This window comes from Lolium rigidum, chromosome 2 (genome assembly GCF_022539505.1).
Source record: "Lolium rigidum isolate FL_2022 chromosome 2, APGP_CSIRO_Lrig_0.1, whole genome shotgun sequence".
NCBI lineage: Eukaryota > Viridiplantae > Streptophyta > Magnoliopsida > Poales > Poaceae > Lolium > Lolium rigidum.
In genome coordinates, this window is record NC_061509.1 from 9619039 (window position 1) to 9641097 (window position 22059).

Consider the following 22059-nt stretch of genomic DNA (forward strand, 5'->3'; position numbering starts at 1 on the left):
GCGGCAGTGCCGGCGTCAGCGGCAGTTCCGGTCCTTCCTGGCGGCAGTGCTGGCCTGGTCGCGGCTGTGCTTTGGTTTGGCGGAAAACTGACCCAAAATTTTTCGATTTCGTGGGAAAATTGGCACAATTAGGTGGGAAAAGTTGGGGTAATTGTAGATCAACACCAAAGGCAAGCTTCTATCGGAACAAAACCACCAAAAACTCAACAAATCGCGAGATCCAACCAAGGCCAATTTGGGGCTATTTTTTGGGATTTTTGAAAATTTTCTCAAGAAAAAATTTGGGGGTGTGGGGGTGAAATCTGTGGCAACCAAGGAGCTCTTGATACCATATAATAAGGGCTAAGCCCTAGGGGAGGCCCGATCTTCACGGATTTGGATGGGATTCGGGGGGAGGTGGAAGAACACGAAGAACACGAGCGGAAAGTGGGGTGGATCGAAGATACAAACGCAACACACACAACCGGTTGTTCTTCGTTGGCCCGATACACCAACCCAATAGAATTGCAAGGCAAAGACCCACAAGGAGTAGAATCCCTCACAGTATATTGGAAAGCAATTGATAGAGTTCCAAAGAGGAAAAAGAGTGCAAATAGATAGAATTGCAAGAAGCACAAGATCCACAAACACTAGAATTCCTAGAATGGAAGAGACCAATTCCTTAGAAGAGTCTTGGTAACTTCATACATGGGGATCTAGAAGGGTTTCCCAAGGGAGGAGCAAAGCTCAAGTGTAATCTCACAATAAGTCTAACCCTAATTCGTGGCTGTGGGAGCCCTATATATAGGCTGGATCCAAAACAGGGGTAACTTGGTCATTTGCGAAATAAATACAGCCATAGGATCAAAATCAACGGTTCATATGAAGTCAACTGAGGTGGGGCCGGTAGTGCAGGCCTCTTGCTGTTCAAGGCGTCAGGGCTTCAGGCGGCAGTGCCGGTGGGTTGGGGCCGGCAGTGCCGGGGTGCTCCGGCCGGCAGTGCCGGGGTGTCCTGGCCAGCAGTGCTGGGGTGCTCCGGGCGGCAGTGCCGGTGTGGCTCGGCCGGCAGTGCCGAGGTGTGCCCAGCGGCAGTGCCGGCCTATCGGGGGCGGCAGTGCCGGCCCTGGGCTGTAGTCCCGGGCTGAAGTTGTCCTCCCTCTCCTTCATTTTCCGGTGCTGGGCCAACCTTGACGTACTCCTCTCGAGGCTTGTATCTGATGACACATAGAACATCGGCATGAGGTAGCATTCCATCCAAAGTAGTGTCGAGGTCGAGTGTCGAGAGAATTGAGTTCACCTTATCATGTAGAGTTTTCACTCGGGCTCGAGTCATGGGTCCACTTGGGGGACTTGTTGATCTTGGTGTAGTGTCGTCCTTGAGCGGGGCTACATCATTATGTCTCCGGACTACAGCTCTCCCTCGATTTTGTCAAAAATGAACCTCCCCCGACTCTACCTCGCCATGCCTAGTTCACTCTTCACTCTCGGGAAGCGTCCATGGAATATAGCTGATACGTCTCCGACGTATCGATAATTTCTTATGTTCCATGCCACATTATTGATGATATCTACATGTTTTATGCATACTTTATGTCATTATTATGCGTTTTCCGGAACTAACCTATTGACGAGATGCCGAAGGGCCGGTTCCTCGTTTTCTCGCTGTTTTTGGTTCCGTAAATCCTAGTAAGGAAATATTCTCGGAATCGGACGAAATCAAGGCCCAGCATCCTATTTTTCCACGAAGCTTCCAGAACACCCGAGAGTCGCCAGAGGGGGGCCACTGGGCCCCCAGATGACAGGGCGGCGCGGCCTAGGGGGGCGCCCCCCTAGTGTGTCACCGCCTTGTTGACCTTCTGACGCCGCCTCTTCGCCTATAAAAAGGTCCCTGACCTAAAACACGATACGAAAAAAGCCACGTTACGAGAAACCTTCCAGAGCCGCCGCCATCGCGAAGCCAAGATCTGGGGGACAGGAGTCTCTGTTCCGGCACGCCGCCGGGACGGGGAAGTGCCCCGGGAAGGCTCCTCCATCGACACCACCTCCATCTTCATCACCGCTGCTGTCTCCCATGAGGAGGGAGTAGTTATCCATCGAGGCTCGGGGCTGTACCGGTAGCTATGTGGTTAATCTCTCTCCTATGTACTTCAATACAATGATCTCATGAGCTTCCTTACATGATTGAGATTCATATGAGTTTTGTATCACAATTTATCTGTGTGCTACTCTAGTGATGTTATTAAAGTAGTTTATTCCTCCTGCACGGTGTAATGGTGACAGTGTGTGCATCGTGTAGTACTTGGCGTAGGCTATGATTGTGATCTCTTGTAGATTATGAAGTTAACTATTGCTATGATGGTATTGATGTGATTTATGCCTCCTTTCGTAGTGTGAAGGTGACAGTGTGCATGCTATGTTAGTACTTGGTTTAGTTGTGTTGATCTGTCATGCACTCTAAGGTTATTTAAACATGAACGTCGAATATTGTGGAGCTTGTTAACTCCGGCATTGAGGGTTCGTGTAATCCTACACAGTTAGTGGTGTTCATCATCCAACAAGAGAGTGTAGAGTCTAGCATCTATCTATTTATTCTGTTATGTGATCAATGTTGAGAGTGTCCACTAGTGAAAGTATGATCCCTAGGCCTTGTTCCTAAATACTGCTATCACTGCTTGTTTACTGTTTTCCTGCATCTCTACTGTCCGCAATATTACCACCATCAACTACACGCCAGCAAGCACTTTTCTCAGTGCCGTTACTACTGCTCATACTTATTCATACCACCTGTATTTCACTATCTCTTCGTCGAACTAGTGCACCTATTAGGTGTGTTGGGGACACAAGAGACTTCTTGCTTTGTGGTTGCAGGGTTGCATGAGAGGGATATCTTTGACCTCTTCCTCCCTGAGATCGATAAACCTTGGGTGATCCACTTAAGGGAAACTTGCTGCTGTTCTACAAACCTCTGCTCTTGGAGGCCCAACACTGTCTACAAGAATAGAAGCACCCGTAGACATCAATAGCTTCTCCACCTTTGACCTAATGAGCGAGACCTTGATCCTCCATGGGGTGACATTTACGTGGAAGACACTGTTCGCCCACCTCGACCCCATCTGTGAGATCCACACGACATGTTTAACAGAGAATATAGATTGAGTTTTGCATGTATAATTAATTAGTGTAGCATTTCTTGGTAGCGTAAAAATGGTTGAGAAAAATAAAGTAAATAAAAATAAAAATAAGGAGATGAGATAAAAATATGACAAACATTCAGAAATGTTTTTATACTCTTATATATTTTGAAATGAAAAATAGTCTAGAGAGAAATCCAAAGTCATGTGCATTAGTACAACAAATGACATTTCTGAAAAAAGATAGAGGAGATGACAATGACTATCTATCAGAGGAGCATCTCCAAGGTGATGTATATGTAAAAAAAACTGTCAAACATATCACCTTTGGCAAAAACACAGGCTTTAACATGGGATCTAATATGAAAAAGATATAAGGAGAATCATAACGATAAGATATGACAATGTTTTGTATGTGGTAGAAAACCTACAATGTATCGATAACAAAAAGTTGGAATAAAATGAAGTATACATACATGTCAACAGGAAGCACCCAGAAAACAGATTTATAATATAGACATCTAAGTTTGACCATGGGTTTGACAATGTTAACCGCTCCATGGCAAGCACAAAATGGTCTCATAACTTCAGAAGTAATCGAAGCAGGAGCGCTTTTTCATGCAGAGTAACCAGCTACGATTTCATTAGGCCATATATATGTATGTAATGTGAAGTTAATGTTGATCTTTTTGGAAAAGGAAAGGCAACCATTTAGATTGGTTCCCTTCTGATGAAAGCCCAAATATATTACTAACTCTTCTTCAAGATGAACCGTGTGTGTTGTGCAACCAGTTTTCTCCCTTTTATGCTCAAATAGTTATGGAGAGGAAGACAAAGACTGAAGGTGCAGATTTAACAGAAATGGCTTTCCACAAATAACTTGTTTGTGATGTTGGTGGAGGTGTCATTATCACTACTAGGAAAAGGCCTAGCCGTAAGATGGGTGTTAGTGGCGCACCAGGAGAGCAGTGCGCCACTACTACTTAGCAGTGGCGCACCGGAAAGTGGTGGGACACTATTAAAAATGTAGTAGTGGCGCACCTCTCCTGCGGTGCGCCACCACTAAGTTTGACCATGGGTTTGACCCATCCTTATACATAGCAATGGCGCACCGTGCAGAGGTGCGCCACAGCTAATTTTTGTAGCAGTGGCGCACCTCTACATGGTGCGCCATTACTATGTAAAGGGGAGGATGGACATGTTTGGGCATCACTTAGTAGTGGCGCACCATGCTTGGTGCGCCACTACTAAGTTTCGAGTTTGGAAAAAATAAAAGAAATAGATAGAAAATTCAAAAAATTAAATCCTTTGAAATGCCCATGTAATATGTCATCTAGGTTTAGTGAAAATTGAAAAAAATGAATTTTGATATATTATGCAAAATGGCGTCATGTTTCGGTAAAACGGGTTTTACGGTTGCATACGACCTCCGATGAAAAACTTTTTTATATCAAAATCGATCTACGCGAAATTTCCTATTCGAATTCAACTGCCTACGGCCGTTTGGAGAAAAAATGGATTCGTCAAATTCAAAACAGAAACAGGACTTTTTTCAGGTTTTAGATTTTGGGCAAAAAATAGAAAAAAAATAGCGGTGGCGCACCCATGCCTTGGTGCGCCACTGCTAAGCTTCCCGCCCACGAATATCAAAATGGGAGGAGCCGGCCACTTAACCCCCTCCTCCCTCCTCCCTCCTCCTCCACACATTCTCCTGCTTTCATTCTCCTCTCCTCCTCCTCCTCCTGCTCTCCTCCTCTCCTCTCCTCCTTTCACTCCGGCGACCTCCTCCTCTCCTCTCCTCCTTTCACTCCGGCGACCTCCTCCTCTCCTCTCCTGCTTTCACTCCGGCGACCTCCTCCACTATGTCGAGCTCCGGTGACCTTACTTTCCGGCGAGCTCCTCCACTATGGTGACCTCCGGTGACCTTACTCTCCGACGACCCTCCGGCGACCCTCTAGCCTCCATTACCTCTGGCCTTCGTCCTCTTGTTCATCCTCTCCTACATCTCCTCACCTCTCTTCACCTCTCCTACGTCCCTCATCCATCATCACCGGCGGCTAGGCTAAGAAAAATGAGAATGAACATTGCACAAATAATTCTAGCAACAAGAATGAGAAAAAATAACGAGCCAAAAAAATTCGAAACAAAATGTGCCAGATCCAGATCCCGATCCAGATCCAGATCTAGAAATTTCAAATTTTAGTAGTGGCGCACCTTTTTTCTATCCAGTGGTGCACCTCAGACGTTTAGGAGTGGCGCACCATGAAGCTAGTAGTGGCGCACTACCTGGTGCGCCACTGCTAAGCCAAATAGCAATGGCGCACCACTAGTGCGCCACTACTAAAAGTTAGCAGTGGCGTGATACCAGTGGCGCACCACTAGTGCGCCACTGATGGGTAAAAGTGGTGCGCCACTGATTGCCCTTTTCCTAGTAGTGTATAAATCGCTCGTGTGCAATTTTACACATACGGCTTCCCTCATGTTAACCATGTGCGACGCATCTGCAACGGATATGTCTTATTCAGAGTAAAGCGTGTGTGAAAATGAGTCATTTGGGCCCAACAAACCCAACCCTACCTTCTTTTTCGATATATAAGGACCAACACGACCCTTGTCCGGACTCACTCCACGGCAGCCGACTCCAGATTTAGGAAGACGCAGGACACACCTTGCTCCCCCGGAGCCACCTGGTCGGCGAGGCTGAAGCTAGCTAGCTTCTTCGTCATTTGCGCTGGCCAAACCGCGCGGTCGAACGCGGATAACTCCAGTCAAGCCGGCTCGGTCCTCGCCAGATCGATCATCTACACACGACTCCTGCCCGAAGGTATACCTTCTTTCTCATGCATTTTTATTTATGTAGACTACATATCTGATACGTAACACGATTAGCTATTAGAATATTGTGTTAGGATTCAGTTTTTTTGTGATCCTGATGTGTAACCTACCTTGATATATATGTTATGTTGTATATATGCTAGGATTAGATTGTTAGATCTATATGTTACATGTTGTGTATGTTAAGCTTCATGCACTAGCCACTTGAACCAAAAGTCCGAACTGATGGAAAGGGCTAGGCAATCCACATATACACTTCACAACACCCCCACTCGCGTGTGACGGGAGAAGAGAAAGTCAACACGTGAAAGAAGAAGAGCACACCGAAACAGCGGTGGCTAAAGAGGGGGGCAACAGCAATTTTTAGGCTTAATTGCGAAAACCATGTGAAAGCCAGGATTTGAACTCGAGACCTGGGGCTCTGATACCATGTTAAGCTTCATGCACTAGCCACTTGAACCAAAAGTCCGAACTGATGGAAAGGGCTAGGCAATCCACATATACACTTCACAACAGTGTATACATAAGAATTTTGTTGGCTGGTTAGGGCCACTCTCATATTTCACTCCCAATCAGTAAGATCCCAAATCATTTTTTACTTAAACGGTTTAATTCTAGCAATCATGTGTTTGGTATATTTATATTCTAACTCTAAAGGTTTGTTTGTGCAGTATTTAATGATTGCGACGAGATATCAGGGTTGCCCGCTACAAGAACTTGTGCCTCGACCATGGGATATGCCTCGACCCGTCGCTATTCTGATGTTTCAGTCCACTGTAAAAGAAACACGTTTTAGTCAAGAGTGTCGTATGCAATGTTTCCAAAATATCACACAGGTGATGCCAAAACCATTGAAGATTCTCAACAAAGGTTGAGCATTTGCAACAAAATCTTCTGATGGATGGACACACCGACGTAACCAAGAATTATTTCTATAGAACTCTCCCTTTTGTAGCTAGCAATTGAATATATGTCGAGATACATGTATACAATATCTAGTATATGAAATGTACAGTTAAATAAAAGTGAATTTTGCTAATGTATTTGCATGCAATGTTGAATTATGGGCTACTGGGTACAACTGAGTGATGATTGTTACAAATAGAAAACATTTGAGGGTTCTCGTAGGAAGCATACATGTGGTTGAAACAAACGTGTGTTATCTGCGATAAATACATACAACTCTCTCAAAGGTCATCGTATGCGATCTTACAAGTGTCTTTTAGTCGGGTGTAAGAAAACATTTTGTGATGGCCCTTTCATATCGAAAACGATTAGGGAAAGAAGATCGTGTGTGAAAGGAGGCTCTATCACACACGGTTTATTCAACTATGCATCGCCCACCCTTACATAGTAACGGTAAGGCCGGTTTACCGTGTGTGACTGACCATTTTAGCCACGTATGAATGCATGTTATGTACTAGTCGGTGTAAACCGTGTTTTACCTGGAAAAAAACATGCATTTGCACAAGACACAATGACCATATCAAAATACAACTTGGCTACATTATTTAGAGATTGAATAACAAATAACAATTTGAAGAATATTACATCATAGAATGAAGAATGTTCTGTCTTTCACCCAAAAGAAATAAAAAGAACACGAGTAATTACAAGAATCTCACAATGCACCCGTTGATTAATCAATGAATCAACCAACTAAAACAACTAATAAAATATTTTAAATCGTATAATGGGGTAACACCTGATACCTAGAAACCACACGGCAATTAACACCTAGGCATGCCTGGAGGACGACGCATCATTTTGGATTGCGGAGCTTTGCCATCCTTCACGATGAACACAGTGTCCATTCCCCACTCCGAATGACGCTCAAAGTGACAATGCATGAACCACACACCTATCAAACAAAGTAACGACAAAGTTACTAAAAAATTCCATGTAACTCGCTTAAAAAAATAAAGCAAGAATGTACTCAGAAGCGGATTGCATTTCTAAAAATGCTTATATTTCAGAACAGATGTAATACTTGCCAAAAGCTAAAAATAACTCACCAGGATTTGCTGCTCGGAAGCGAATTGCAGCCCAACCAGCCTTCGGCACGGTAACAGTGTTCTGGAATGGCGGGTCGATCAAGTTATATGCAGCTGGGTCCGTGGTCTCGTTGAAGTTTCCGAGCCCCCTCCCTACCACATAGAAGGCGAACCCGTGCAGGTGCATGGGGTGATTCTCTGCGCCGAGGATGGCAGTGTCCTGAAACACCACCTCTACAACAGCGCCGTACTCCAACACCTTCACCTTAATTAGTGCCTCTCTTCGTGAACCAGCGTTCTGTGGGAAGGTTTGAGATATCGTCGGTGTAGTTGAAGATGAATGGCGGCTTGTCGGGGAAGTCCGCCTCGTATACGCCCCGGACAACACCATAGTAGGCATCGAGGATATCGACAGAGGGGAGGTGGAAGCTGATGTTGTTGAGGCTCGCCGCGATGCGGTGGCGTTCTGGCCCCTCGCATGTTCCGTTGCCCGTTTCGCAGGGGAGCACATTGACGGCGAGGGTGATGAGCATGTGCTCGTCGACGTGCGTTGGCACGTCCACCGGGTGGTCCTTGCTGCCCAAGGACCGCAGCATTGCCGTGTACTCTAGCGATGCGTTGAGGTCGTTGATGGCCGGGAGGAGGATAGGGAAGTCTGGCTTCCCAGCCCGTGCGTCTGCGTACTCCAAGATGGCCGTGGCGGTGCTGTTGTTGAATCCAATATCAGTGTTGGAAGCGAACGTCCGGGCCGCCATATAGTACCTGCCATTGGATGAACCGTTGGTGGCGCGGTCGGCCTCGAGTAGCGCGTCCACAGTCTGTCCCGGCGAGATGAAGATGTGATCGACGGTGAACGGCTTGGTGTAGCGGGCATCGGTGCCAACCACGGTGAGGCGATGCCCAGCGACGCCGAAGAAGAGATCGTTGGCGAGCCCCGCGTTGATGATCCGGAGCAAGTACGTCTTGCCGCTCTCCACGGGTGCCTTTTTTAGAGGTAAGGCCCTTAGGCCCTGCTTTAACTTAATAAAGCCACACCGGCAGAATCCGCGATACAACCATCCAGCTTACATAACACACACATAACGGAGAGCTCCCAGTTCATCCGCTCACACTCATACAGCCACCACAAGTCCAACACAGGTCCAAACACAGATACACAAATGAAGAGCAGACTCAGGCTTGGGCTTGCTCCCTTAGGCTGGAATGAAGACGCTTGATCTCCTCCATCGCCGCGTCCAACAGGCTCCTATCCGTCGACTTCACCAGCATCCGCCATTGCTGCATATAGATGAGCATTTTGTAGAGCACGTCGGACGGGTTACCGATAAGCGAGCCGTCAAAGATCATCTTATTCCTAACGTTCCGGAGGGCCCAACATTGCGCAGCGAAAGCAAACCAAACAAGTCTACGATAGCGTCCAGAAAGACCCTGAGCGATCGCTAGGAACTCGCCAGCCCCTGCTGGGTTCCAATCACAGTGCAGGATCTCCCTGATCGCTGCCCACATAAATCTGGCAAGGGAACAGCCAAAGAAGAGATGGCTGCAGTCCTCAACCTCGCCACACAGGCCGCAATCCCCATTGCTTGGGCCATGACGCTTAGCAATCTGCTCCGCACTAGGTAACCGACCTCTGATCAGCTGCCAGAGGAAGATCTTGATCCTCGGCGGCACTCGCAGACTCCAAACCTCCTTAAAGTGCGTCACCGCCGCCCCCTGCGATAGACGGCCATAAAGGGAACGAGCCGAATACGCTCCAGAGGCCTCCAAACTCCAGGAGACCCCATCCTCCTCCTCAGAGGGCGCAAACCCCTCAATCTCTCTGGTCAGGTTATCCCATTCCACCAGCTCGACCATGCTGAACTGCCTACGGAAATGGATACGCCAGCCCTCCCCATCGCGGGCCGAGTGCACCGTCAAGAAGGGAAGGGAGCAGCAACCAAACAGGTTGGGGTATCTATCGCGCAGCGGTGATCGCCCAGACCACCAGTCCAGCCAAAAGTAGGTGCGTCGCCCGCTCCGCACCTGGTGTTTAGCTCCCAGCTTGAAGTACCACTTAAGTTTTTGCAAAGCATTCCAGAATTGCGACCCTTTCTTGGGTATCCCCGGCCCGAAGATGTCATTATCTCCCAAGTATTTCGCTCGCAGCAGATCTACCCATAGACCCTCTGCGTTCTGATAAAGCTTCCAGATCCATTTAAGCATTAAGGCAATGTTCATAATGCGCGTATTAAGAATGCCGAGCCCTCCCAGCTCCTTAGGTTTACATACGGTCGCCCAATCAACCATATGGTACTTTCTCTTCTGTCCCACCCCTTCCCAAAAGAAGCGGGACCTCACCTTGTCAAAGCTTGCATGAGTCGCATCAAACAGCATGTACATACTCATAGCAAACATAGGGAGGCTCGACAAGCAAGAATTCGTAAGTTCCAGCCTGCCCGCAGAAGCGAGGAAAAGCCCTTGCCACGGATCCACCCTGTGCCCCACTTTTCCGGTCAGAAAGTCCCAATCTGAGGTCCGGAGGGTCTTGTCACTCACAGGCAGCCCCAGGTATGAAATAGGGAACTTCCCCAGCCTGCAGTTGAGGAGATTGGCAAACCGAATCTGGTCCTGGTATGTAGTCCCTACTACAATGGCCTCACTCTTGTTGAAATTAATTTTCAACCCCGACATATTCTCAAAGCTCAGAAGGAGGAGCTTTAAGTTCGCTATCCCCAGCTCAGTCGGTTCAATAAGAATCAACGTATCGTCAGCGTACTGCAGGTGAGTCACACCTCCCGGGATGAGATGCGGAACCACACCCCTCACATGACCCGCAAGACCCGCCTTGGAGATCATGGCAGCCAACGCATCGACCAAGAAGTCAAACAGAATCGGGGAGAGTGGGTCACCCTGCCGCACACCTCGCAAATTCCGGAAGAAAGGTCCAATCTCACCATTCACATTGACCGCAGTCTGGCCACCCGAGACCAGCTGAAGTAGGCGTTGAACCATGGCTCCCGAGAACCCTTTCCGACATAACACCTCCCGCAAGAAATCCCAGTTCACGCGATCGTAGGCCTTCTCAAAGTCCAGCTTTAGGAAGAGACCCCCCAGCCTCTTGACCCTAAGCTCATGAGCAATCTCGTGTAAAGCAAGGACACCCTCGTGTAGCGCACGCCCTTTAATGAAGGCCGTCTGACTACGATCAATAGTCCTATGCGCCAGAGGAGCAAGTCTAATCGCATAAGCTTTAGCAATAAACTTGAAGATAACGTTGATAAGCGCAATAGGACGGAATTGTTTAATGGAGTCCGCCCCCGCCACCTTAGGAATGAGCGAAAGGATGCCAAAATTAAGGCGGGAAATCTCTACCCTCCCAAGGGCAAAGTCGTTGAGCAGTTGGAGGATAGGCCCTTTCAAGATGGGCCAGAATCTCTTGTAAAAGGCAACCGGGAGCCCATCCGGTCCCGGCGCCGTGTCCCCCTTCATGCTGTGAAGCACTTCCTCCAGGTCCTCAGCCGAGAAGGCCCGCTCCAGCCCCTCGTTCTCCTCCCTGGAGACACGCTTAGCCGCCGGCCAGAGGTTGGGACCAAGCCCCAACAGACGGGTTTCGCCAACTGTCCCCATCAGCTGGCGGTAGAAGTCATAGACATGGGCCAGAAGGTCCTTTTGTTCCGAGATTTCGCCCACATCCGAAACAAGCCGCGGAATACCACACTTCCGCCGCCTACCATTGGCAATGGCATGGAAGTAAGCCGTGCATGCGTCCCCATGGAGCATCCACTGCGTGCGACTCCTCTGACGCCAGTATTCCTCATCAATCTTATCAGCGAGGATGAGTTGGTCTTCCAGATGATATCTCAGGGCCCACCCGTCCTCATCTAAACCAACCGAATCAGCCAGCCGATCGAGTTCCACAACCTGGGCCATGAGGGCACCCCTGAACTCGCGTTTCGCCTTACCCAAATTGGCCCCCAGCCCCGAAGAAACCGTCTAAGACTCTTGCCACCGACAGCCAGGCATCTACACTACCTCGCTGCGGTCCCAGGTTAGCAAGGAACCCCTCGAGCTTACCCCGAACTGTTCCCACAAAGTCCGGAACCTCAAACCACCACGTCTGGAACATAAACCTGGAAGGTCTACTGACAGTGGCATCCCCGCTACATAGAAGCAATGGGGTGTGATCGGACCCAATCCGAGTAATGGCCGTGAGGGTACAAAGCGGGAAGCTGGCCTCCCAGGCCGGCGACACAAACACCCTGTCCAGCACACAGCGAACCGGGTTTAGTTGCTTATTGGTCCACGTATATCGTGCCCCTACACGAGCCACCTCGCGGAGGGACATGGCCGCAATCGCATCATTGAAACTATGAATCCTTGGCCAGTCCAGATTCGCGTTGTTCTTATCTCTAGCATCCCGAATGAGGTTGAAGTCCCCCGCCACAACCACCGGGAACCTGCAGGCCAGGACCTCCCGCTCGAGCTCTCCCAGGAACTCGGCTGTCCTACTATGGTCTGCCGGGCCGTACACAAGAATGCACCACCACTTCAGGTTACGTTGGCGGTGCAGAACCAGCGCACTCAGGAAGAAGGAACCCTTCCTCCATTCTCCGACTTCGAAGCACTCATCGCGGAACCCCAGCAATAGGCCCCCCGAGCGCCCATTGGCCGGGAGCCAATTCCAATTGAATTGCCCGCCAAACTCCAGACTCCGAAGTTCTGGAGCAGAAAAATCTGCCTTGATAGTCTCTTGGAGACCCAGGAAATCCACCCGTTCCCTTCTAGCGTAATCTTTTAGCTGGGAGCGCCGGCCGCTAGCCCCGAAGCCCCGGATATTGTAGATAAGGCCTTTCATTTGGTCCCCACACGCTTAGTTTGCCCCTTCCGGGCCGACAGCATAGACCGAGAAGCCCGCTTGGGCTTCGGCTTACTTCGAGATGTGGAGGCCACTGCCTCCCCAGAAGCTGGCCGCCGCCCGACAGGAGACCCCTCTCCGTCGGCCTGGCCACACTGCTCCACCGCCTCAGGGTTCCCAGGTTCCCCTGACGATGGCACCGCGGCAGCTTCCCTAGCTGCCGCGCACCGCGCCTCCTGCTCAAGACGAGCCGCCTTGGCCGCGAGCTCTGCTTGGGCCGCTTCCTTGGCCCGAAGAAGAGAGATCGCCTCGCTCGGCGTCCCACAACTAGGCGTGAAAACCACACAACTATCCGCAAGCACACCCGACATATGCGCGTCTGACAGAGCACCAAAAGCCGAGAACGTACCTTCATCCTGCGCGACGTCGGCCTCCTCCAGGTTCTTCTCCTTGGCGAGGCGCTGAGCCTTCTCCAAGGCCGTCCCACCCACGCCTGCGCCCTTGTTCCTTGCGCTCTTCCGGACCAGGGTCGGCCCCTTCCTGAGCTTCTTAGCCCTGGAGTACGTCGCCGTCTTCTTCGTCCCCTCCCCATCAGGCGACCGGTCCACAGCACCCAGGTCAGGGGCCTGCGCCTTGCCGGCTTGGGTCACCAGGACGTGGCCTTCCGCCGCAGCAGCCTCCACCCCACGAGGCCCGCCAACCCCCACCGGCACCGTCTCCACCACCTCACGACTCTGCAGCTCCGGAGCCACCTCACAAGCAGAGTCCGTGAGCTGAGAACCCTCGTCAAGAGAGAGCTCCCCAGCCCCGCCAAGAGGAGAGAGGTCCAGCCCCTGCCGGCCGCTCCCACGCAGCGCCGAAATCGCTGGCTGCAGCACCCCATCAATGAAAATGTTAGAGCCATACTGATCAAAGGGAATCCTGGGAAACTTCTCACGCCCAAAGGCCCCATCCCCAAGCGGCGCGCTATGGTAACCCCCTGGCTGGCCACGCTGCTCCTTGCCCTTGTAGGTGCCCTGCTGCTGCTGCTCTTTGCTCGCTTGCTTGTCCTTGTCCTTCATGCCCAGCCTCGTCCACTCATCCTCCGAGGGAGACAAGTCGTCGTACTCATCATCGTCGTCATCTTGGTTATCATCCCCATCCGACGGAGGGCGAGGAGGATCCCCACCTCCCGCCCCAGCGCCACGGACCCCCGGCTCCACCTTGACCCCAATCGCAAACGTCTCCCCATTCACCGTCAGCTGGACCGAACCCTTGATCTTCTCCGGGAAGCGGCATTGGAACCGCATGCGCACTGGCTCCGTACGAAACTTCCTCAAGGAAAGCGCATCCACCTCAAGCGGCCTGCCCACCATGATCATGGCCGCCATGAGCCTCTCAGCCTCAATCATAATGGGCGGCAGACCAGTCAACTGCACCCAAGTTGAAGGGAAGACCATAGAGGGTTTTGGGTCCAGGAACGCCTCGCGGATGTCCACCTCCACTTTGCTCAACGGGAGGGACAGTTTGCCCCTGCGAGAGCCCATCCTAAGAGTAGCCTGCGATGGAAAGACCACCGTGAACTCAGTCTCCGACACCCGGCAAACCTTCCAGTCCCAACGATCATCCACCAAGTCTTTGAGCTCCGCATCCAACTGCACGGCCGAGAGAGGGGGAGTGTTGAACTTGATGATGGCTGAGAAATCATCCCCGGTCTCTTGCTCCGGCAGCGGCTCAACCTCAATCGCGAAAAAACCGCCCCCGCGGATCGCATGCCCCATGGATTGGAGCCTGATGGTTTTTCCCCTGGTGCCTTGAATGTACCCTTCCGTGAACATGGGAAGAGTTCTCCCGGCTGGCCGTTGATGGTGTTAGCATCTGAAATACTGACCTCGCCGCCGGTCCTCCTAGCCTCCTCAAGCAGCGAGTTGACGTCGGCATTCCACCACTCACCTGCGAATCATCGTAGTTAATTACTTGGGCTGCTTAGTACAACATGTTGCATGATAGTAAGTAAACCATAGATAAGTCGTCTAAGATCCATACTTAGGATGACAGGTATCTCCTTGTGCGGCTTCTTGAAGGGGAAGGTGGTGCCGAGCTTGGGGTGGATGACGATGGCGCCATGGATTGTGGTGCGGTCATAATCGCTGTGTGCATGCCACCAGAGCGTGCCTTACTGCCTTCTTCCTCGGATAGAATGATCGTGTAGGTGAGGTTGGCGCCGGGCTGGATAGGACACTGCGTTATGTACTCCGGCCCGTCGTACCATGGGTTCCGAGGTTGGTCCACGCCATGCCTGCGCATGCATGCCATTGGAACGTTATTTGATCGGCAAATAGCTAGGTGAGAAGTAGTTGATTGGTATGTCTACACAGCGGCATGCATCACTTTGACGCAGAGGTGAGGGGTTTTAATCTTCTTTTCAAAAAAAAAAAAGGAAGAGCACGGTGCAGATCATCAAACTTACCAGTGGATTGTAATGTTTTTATTTCCTTGGTTGTAGACGTTGACGACGACTACATCGCCCTTGCGCGCGAAGATGGTGGGGCCGGGGAGCTGGCCGTTCACGGTTAGGATGGTCTTCTCGTGGCAGAGCCTCGTGTAGTTAGCCTCCTTAATCTGCAGGATATTACACCAGGTACGTATGTTGATCATTAGATTTCATGATTTGGTATAAGGCTATAAGTTTGAAACTAAATAAGCATGAAATAATTCGCGAAAATATCCACACACAAAAATAGGGAACGTTGCATCGACTTACGAAGAAATCGTAGTGGTGATTCTTGGCTCCCTCAGCGGGTCCAACTACTGCAGCTCCAAGTGTTAGCACCACACCAAGTAACCAAATCACCACGCCCATCGTCGCAAGACCTCGTCACAAGTCACTCACTATCGAGTGTGATCAAGTGTTCGGGATCAAGCAGAGCTACGTGTGCTAGCTGCTGTTTGGACAAACTTGAAATGCGATTGGTGTCTGTGTGTGTGTGATGGCCATTTGGAGGCAGCTGCACGAGGTACTTATAGGAGTGAGAAAGAGATCGATATGATCGAGCACCGAGAGCTAGCTAGCTTTCAAGCCGGTCCACGACCAGGGTGCACATGCATGCATGCATGCATGGTGTTTGACCTTTGAGCTGGTCGAGTCTTCCTGTCTTCTCCAAACTGGATTTGCCGACCCGAGTCAGCCGCGCCGCGACGTGGAATGCATTGTTAGCTTGCTCGCCGTTGGCCCGTTGATTTATTACTAGATTTAGATGTGCGCCTTGGCGCACGACCCCGTGGATTTCGCACAAATATTAATACGTGTTTTAGCTTTTAGAAAATAAAGTGAATAGAAAGATCACGTGGATTTCGCACAAATATTAATACATGATTTAGCTTTTAGAAAATGAAGTGAATAGGAAGATATTAGGATAAAACAAACAAAATCACCAACGGAGTAGAACACATATACATTCAAGGAAATAGAGAAATAACAACAACCAACACAGTTTGTCCAAAGAAGAAAGAACCTCAAGGTGTTTCTATGAATTAGGTACGCTCTATTGCCACATAACAAAAAAATAATAAATTTTGGCCACTACAAAATACACAAATCAAACCAACAATTCATTACCAACAATGAACCGCATCAATGGATGGAACAGTAACCTTGTATGACCCTTCACCCTACTATTTATGTCTCATTACAACAATAGTTGAGTGTTCTTATGCCATTAAGAAAACTTTCAGTATTTCCTTCTAAAGAAACTTTAAGCACAAATAGAATGGATTTATAGGACTTGGCAACAAAAACACAGTTGTCGCAGACTGAATACACTCATTATCAGTCTGAGTTCATGAATTAATGTGGTGCTTCCTAAACATCTATCTGAAGCCTAAAGTTCTAAATATGATCAGCTTTAGGACAATAATATGTATTTCCTATTGGCCGAGGTTGCCTAAAACAATTATCATCATTGTTTAAAAAAGAAGAATACAACTTTCTACCAATATAGTCTGGCAGGTTCCGGCAATTTTTTGGGTCGACACAAACATGGAGTGACCTGACCTGAATTAAAGGCAGGAGATTTTAGAAAAGAATGATACAACTTTATTCAGCAATACAGAAATGAGGCAAAGCACACATGATGGCTGAATAGATTACCTGGTCACACTTAACTTCATATGTGATTGACCGAAACAAAAAAATTCACATATGTGAAATTGGAGGAATGTATTTGGCACTTTGAATATGAGCCATCCATCAAAACATCAGTTAATTTCCTGGGTCGTTAAAGGAGGCGTGGACATGGCAGGGGTAACCTAATTTGATAACATATGCAGATGGAAAAATTACCCAAGGAAGGAGCGGCAACAATATCAAAAGAGGGAAGATGAAGAAAAAAAACCATTGCTAGAATCTACCAACCGGTGTGTATAGTGAAGGTATTCAGCTCATTCTTCCAAGGAAGCAATCAAAAAAAAATGTACAAATGAAGGCCATTATAGAAGGAAAAATAAAGCAATACATGACAAACTTCTTTCCATGGTGAAAACACAATTTCTGTGTAAAGAAAATCCACGCATTCAAATAAAAGAGATATCAACTTTAGACCACTGATGCACCACAACATGCCAGCAACTAATAGGTTTACCCAGTGATAAAGTGAGCAACTAACTGGCCCTGATAATCAATAATTCAACTTATCATTTCTCAAATAGAGCAGCAGAAGGTATCAGAGAATGACAAAAACTTGACAAACCAAAACAAAGCCTGTGAACAATAACAACACCTGATACTACTTCCATAAGTACTCTCTACTGAATTTATCTGAATCAAACAATGCAACAATAGCCTGAACTATTGTCGGATGCCCCTGTTACCAATTTATTAAATTGGAGTTAGATACTCATTCTGTGAAGGAAGACAACACCTGCACTACATCCGATGCAATGCACATGTGGCCCCTCAAACTGCAGAATGTGTTGGAACCTTCACATGAATTACTTGCCTCACACCTTGTAACGGATGCACCAGCAACATGCGTTCTGGAGATGTAGCCAAAGCCATCAGAAGATGAATCACCTAATGTAAACTGTCAGGTCTATGTCATAACAGATTGATTAGCAACCCAGGTCCTTCTATTTTTCAGGTCATTGTTCTAGCTAATACTCTTGATTAGTTCATGCCAAGGGATCATATCATTAAACTATTCCATGAACTCTTTTCATAAAAAAATTCAAAGTAATTACGGCAAGAAATTTGCTGAAGTCGTAATGTGTTTCGTTCGTAGAAAAAATCATGTCCGCACGAGGAAAAACATAGAACCAACTTTCTAAGGGAAAGTATATAAACCATTGAAAAAAGGAAAAAAAGGGATAATTCTGAAAAATAAACAGCCCTATTTAGATAGAGAAGCACAATAAGTAATAATACATACTCCTACGGGACTTCACTATATATACTGAGCAGCGGAACATGTACATATATGCATTCATCATAACTTACCTTGTTGCAATAACCGATCACATATTTTACACCATGATTGAAAGAAAGGAGGGCATGTTCATGGATCCGTAGATGCTTCTGATCTGTAAAAGGAGGCATGATTTTTTCAAATATAAAGCCAAAGATTAATGACTGTAATTGGAAACAAAATGAGGAAAAAAAACAACAGATCAAGTATGTTGGATGTGGTCTAGGACGTATGCAATAATGCATACCAGACAACTCTTACAGACAAAAATCAAATCTCATTGATAAATCCAACCTCAACTCCTAGATGAGCTAGAGTAAATGAGTAGTACTCTCAAGGTTATTCTAGCGCTTTAAGTGGCAGTATTTTTAAAGCTCACCAATGGAAGCACCTATGAAAAATCTTCATGATTTTCTTTGATGCTCACCAGCGGAGTAACACGCACCAATGAGCTGCATCTGCAAAAGTGATACAATGAGATCAGCTACAGCCGGCCACCATTCTTAGACAAGGCTATGAACAAAATGCAGTTGAAAAGTCCATTGTTCAGTCCATGTTTCAAATTGGCATGTCAGAATATCGACGCTACGAAGGCTGCATAAGCTTACCTTCATGTGCTTTGCTCTAGTCGTTCCATCGGCCATGGCACTCCAAGTCGAGTTAATCTGCAAAACAGAAGAACACATATTAGGATTTATGATTTAGTCAGTGCTATTGGTCGCTGTCATGGGATTTAGTCAGTGCTATTGGTCACTGGCATGGACGCCTCCAAATATGCAGATTTAGGCATTAATATGATTGAGGCTGAATTGGCATACCTACATATCTTGGCAAAGCAAGGGAGGAACAACGTAAATCGGAATTTTGTGTGTGTGTGTGTGTGTGGGGGGGGGGGGGGGGGGACACTACAAATAAAAAGAAATGCCATAGCTTGAGTAAATAACAACACAATTGTCATCTTAGACACCCGTAATTGTCATCTTGGCCACCACAGCCATAACAACCACTAATTGGTCAGAGGTGTTACCTTAGCATCCAAGTAGTAGTGCTGGAGTAGCACAATCCTGCCGGGTGACGGCGAAGTGGTTTTTCAAGATACAACTCTTCTTCATCTGGTGGCCTGTGGCAGAATATCTGATATTTATAGGTTAGCAGATTGTTCAGTATCTTGATTCCATGACATGAGAACTATTTTATCTATTAATTCCATACACTTTCGCCCTCCATTAATCTCTAAGATCCATCATTAAGCACCCAGACTCAATCAAAAATGAATTAGATAAAACAAACAACATGACCCAAATGGGACTTTACCACAATGTTTCCTTGAACTTTGTCGCTTTTGCCCTTTGGCATGGTTGGACAGCTCATTAGTGTGACTGGAATCTGCACACATCAGAGGACTTTACCACGTCATTTTGCCCCTTTTCCATTGATTGAAAGAGAAGCACGCTTAGAGAATAAATCGGACATCACATAAAAAAGAATGTTCCACTTAGTGTATGCAAGTTTGGTATGTACAATAAGAAAAGTAATTTCCAAAAAAAAGGACAATTACTCTTGTTGTGGCTATGAAAATTTGATTGGTGTTCAGTTCCTTCAGCCGGAGAGTTGGGACTTTTGTAAGCTGCTTGGAAATAAAGTAATCATTAGGGTGATTTAGCTGCGATCATTTTTCGAGAGTGATAAATTGTGGAAGGATAACCAGGTTTTACAAACAAAACAAAGGAAAATTCTAGGCAACATGCATGAACCAAAATGCGGCATTCAGTTAATTGTACAACAGCACATTACTATTTGCAAGGTATGTGTAGACAACTTATTACCCTTCGTGTCTTCTATTTGATACATCATGTGGGATCATCAGGGAAATAAAAAAATAGACGCATATCATAGATAGAAATATGAAGTGATCAAGTTTATTTAATCCATATGTCACAATATACACCAATGTTTATCTTGATATGACTTCCAAAGTTCCAGATTATATCAGATTGATTGGAGTATCAATCCTTAAAATTAAGCCTGATCATGCAAAAGGTTTTACCATTTTATCAACAACCATTATTATGGAAGGGTACGAATTGCTAGAGTTATGGAGAAAACACTCGTATTGATGTTAGAGGTGTTCTATAAGACCTGATATTACCATAGGGATATTGTCCATGACGGTGAAGAAAATCGAGCAGCCTGAATCTCACTACCGATCCGCATCGACCTTCTAATATTCCTAGAGAAGGAATAGTTAGGACTTCGGAACCAAGGTATATTATCAAGATAGTTAACTGTGTGTTAGCTATCAAGAAATCTGAATTAGCTTCAAATACATTTTTTTTATTTGACTACACTGTAAATATTCTCTACAAACATTCAAAAAATAAGATACAAATTAGGGAACCATCATCATGATCTGTGATTCAGAGTTCAGTAAATAAAATAGAAGTTGTCACGAAACCAACTCTCACAATTCGAGAGCTCGGGTTTTAGATATCTGGATATGAGCAATGAAAAAGGAACTAAATTTGATAAGTAAACTCAAGCAGGTAGTAGCTCGTGCTAAGTGCTATCATAGCAGTACAACTGATGCTGAGATGCAACCAGAAGATGAACTAAATTGAATGCAGCGACCATTGGTTCAAAAGATCAGGTTTAAAATTCCCATGAGTTGCTTTAACTGCTCATATATTTTCAAGCAATACTATTTGAAAACCCAAATGAGATTCAAATATTAATGTGAACTCACAAAAAAATGTAGATATGAATTAGAGCCACTTTATTTGGAAATTCTAGAGCAACTTAAGGATTCCCACTCAATAAACATATGAAGCCTGTCTGAACAGAAAAATTGCTGAAGAAATGAAAGAGGTACTAACAGTAAACAGGGACCCTAAGATTGGCATGAATTCCTACATGGTATTGTCAACTGTCAACATAAGGTTTTTTATACACTTGCAACTTCATCTAGTGCACGAACAAAACTGAACCATCATAGAAGCCAAAAATATTGCAGGTGGCTAACCATACAAAAATAGGATGAAACTGGATCAGAACATTGCATATTCAGAGAAACTCTGGCAAACATTAGTAAGGAAAATACATCCCATAGTCTTATGATCCTGGTTCTCGTACCTGCATGTAGCTATAAGATTTGTAACAATAGCAGCAAATGATAAGTCTAATTTGGCCGTCAAAGGAAAAGAGCAGCAACTGGCCATGAAAGAAATATGAACTCACCGGGACATGAAAGAAGACATCAGGGGTCGCTACAGAAAAATATCATCCTATTTGCTTCATACTCGATTAATTTGTGCAACAGGAGCAAGATAAAGCGAAGGTCGTTAGCTTATTAATGGACTATGAAGAGAAAATAAATGTATGAATGAACTTTAAACATTTTCAGTCGTTCCAAATGAGCTTTAAATTTTCTCTGAACTTTATATGTGGTTCATGCCTTTAGTAAATCAAAAACAAGCTATTAGGAATCCATCTCTCATAATCTACAGCTATACTCTTAGAAACCTGAAATGCCCAGAATCGCAAAATCTCCATGAGGTGCCCATGGGGTTGCATCAATTATACCTTTAGACGAGAGCTTACTAACGCGTACGCTGCCAGGAAACTGCTTGGAGAGGACTCCGATACAATCCTGCAAAACCATGAAAAGAGGTAGTTTCATCAAGAGATAATGATAGCCAAACCCAAAAATAAAATGAAATTTCCAGCGGACAAAATCAAATTGCAGCCAATCAGAGAGTACGAACAGAACAGGAAGCCACCATCAAAGGACACACGTGAGTGTGTGATCAGAGAACACCTCACCTTTGCTATGTCAAGACGCTGACAGT

At 46.7% G+C, this 22059-nt stretch overlaps 1 long non-coding RNA gene and 1 pseudogene across 1 annotated transcript; both read right to left on the reverse strand.

Annotated features, from left to right (window-relative positions):
- Positions 1 to 7675: 7675 nt before the first annotated feature.
- On the reverse strand, positions 7676 to 16387 carry LOC124689198 (annotated as a pseudogene).
- A 1294-nt stretch (positions 16388 to 17681) lies between these two features.
- LOC124685939 lies at positions 17682 to 18881 on the reverse strand. Its single transcript, XR_006997649.1, has 4 exons — positions 18823 to 18881; positions 18594 to 18672; positions 18247 to 18329; positions 17682 to 17786 (listed from the first exon to the last, which is right to left on the reverse strand). It is a non-coding gene; the product is annotated as an uncharacterized LOC124685939 (long non-coding RNA).
- Between the last annotated feature and the right edge of the window lie 3178 nt (positions 18882 to 22059).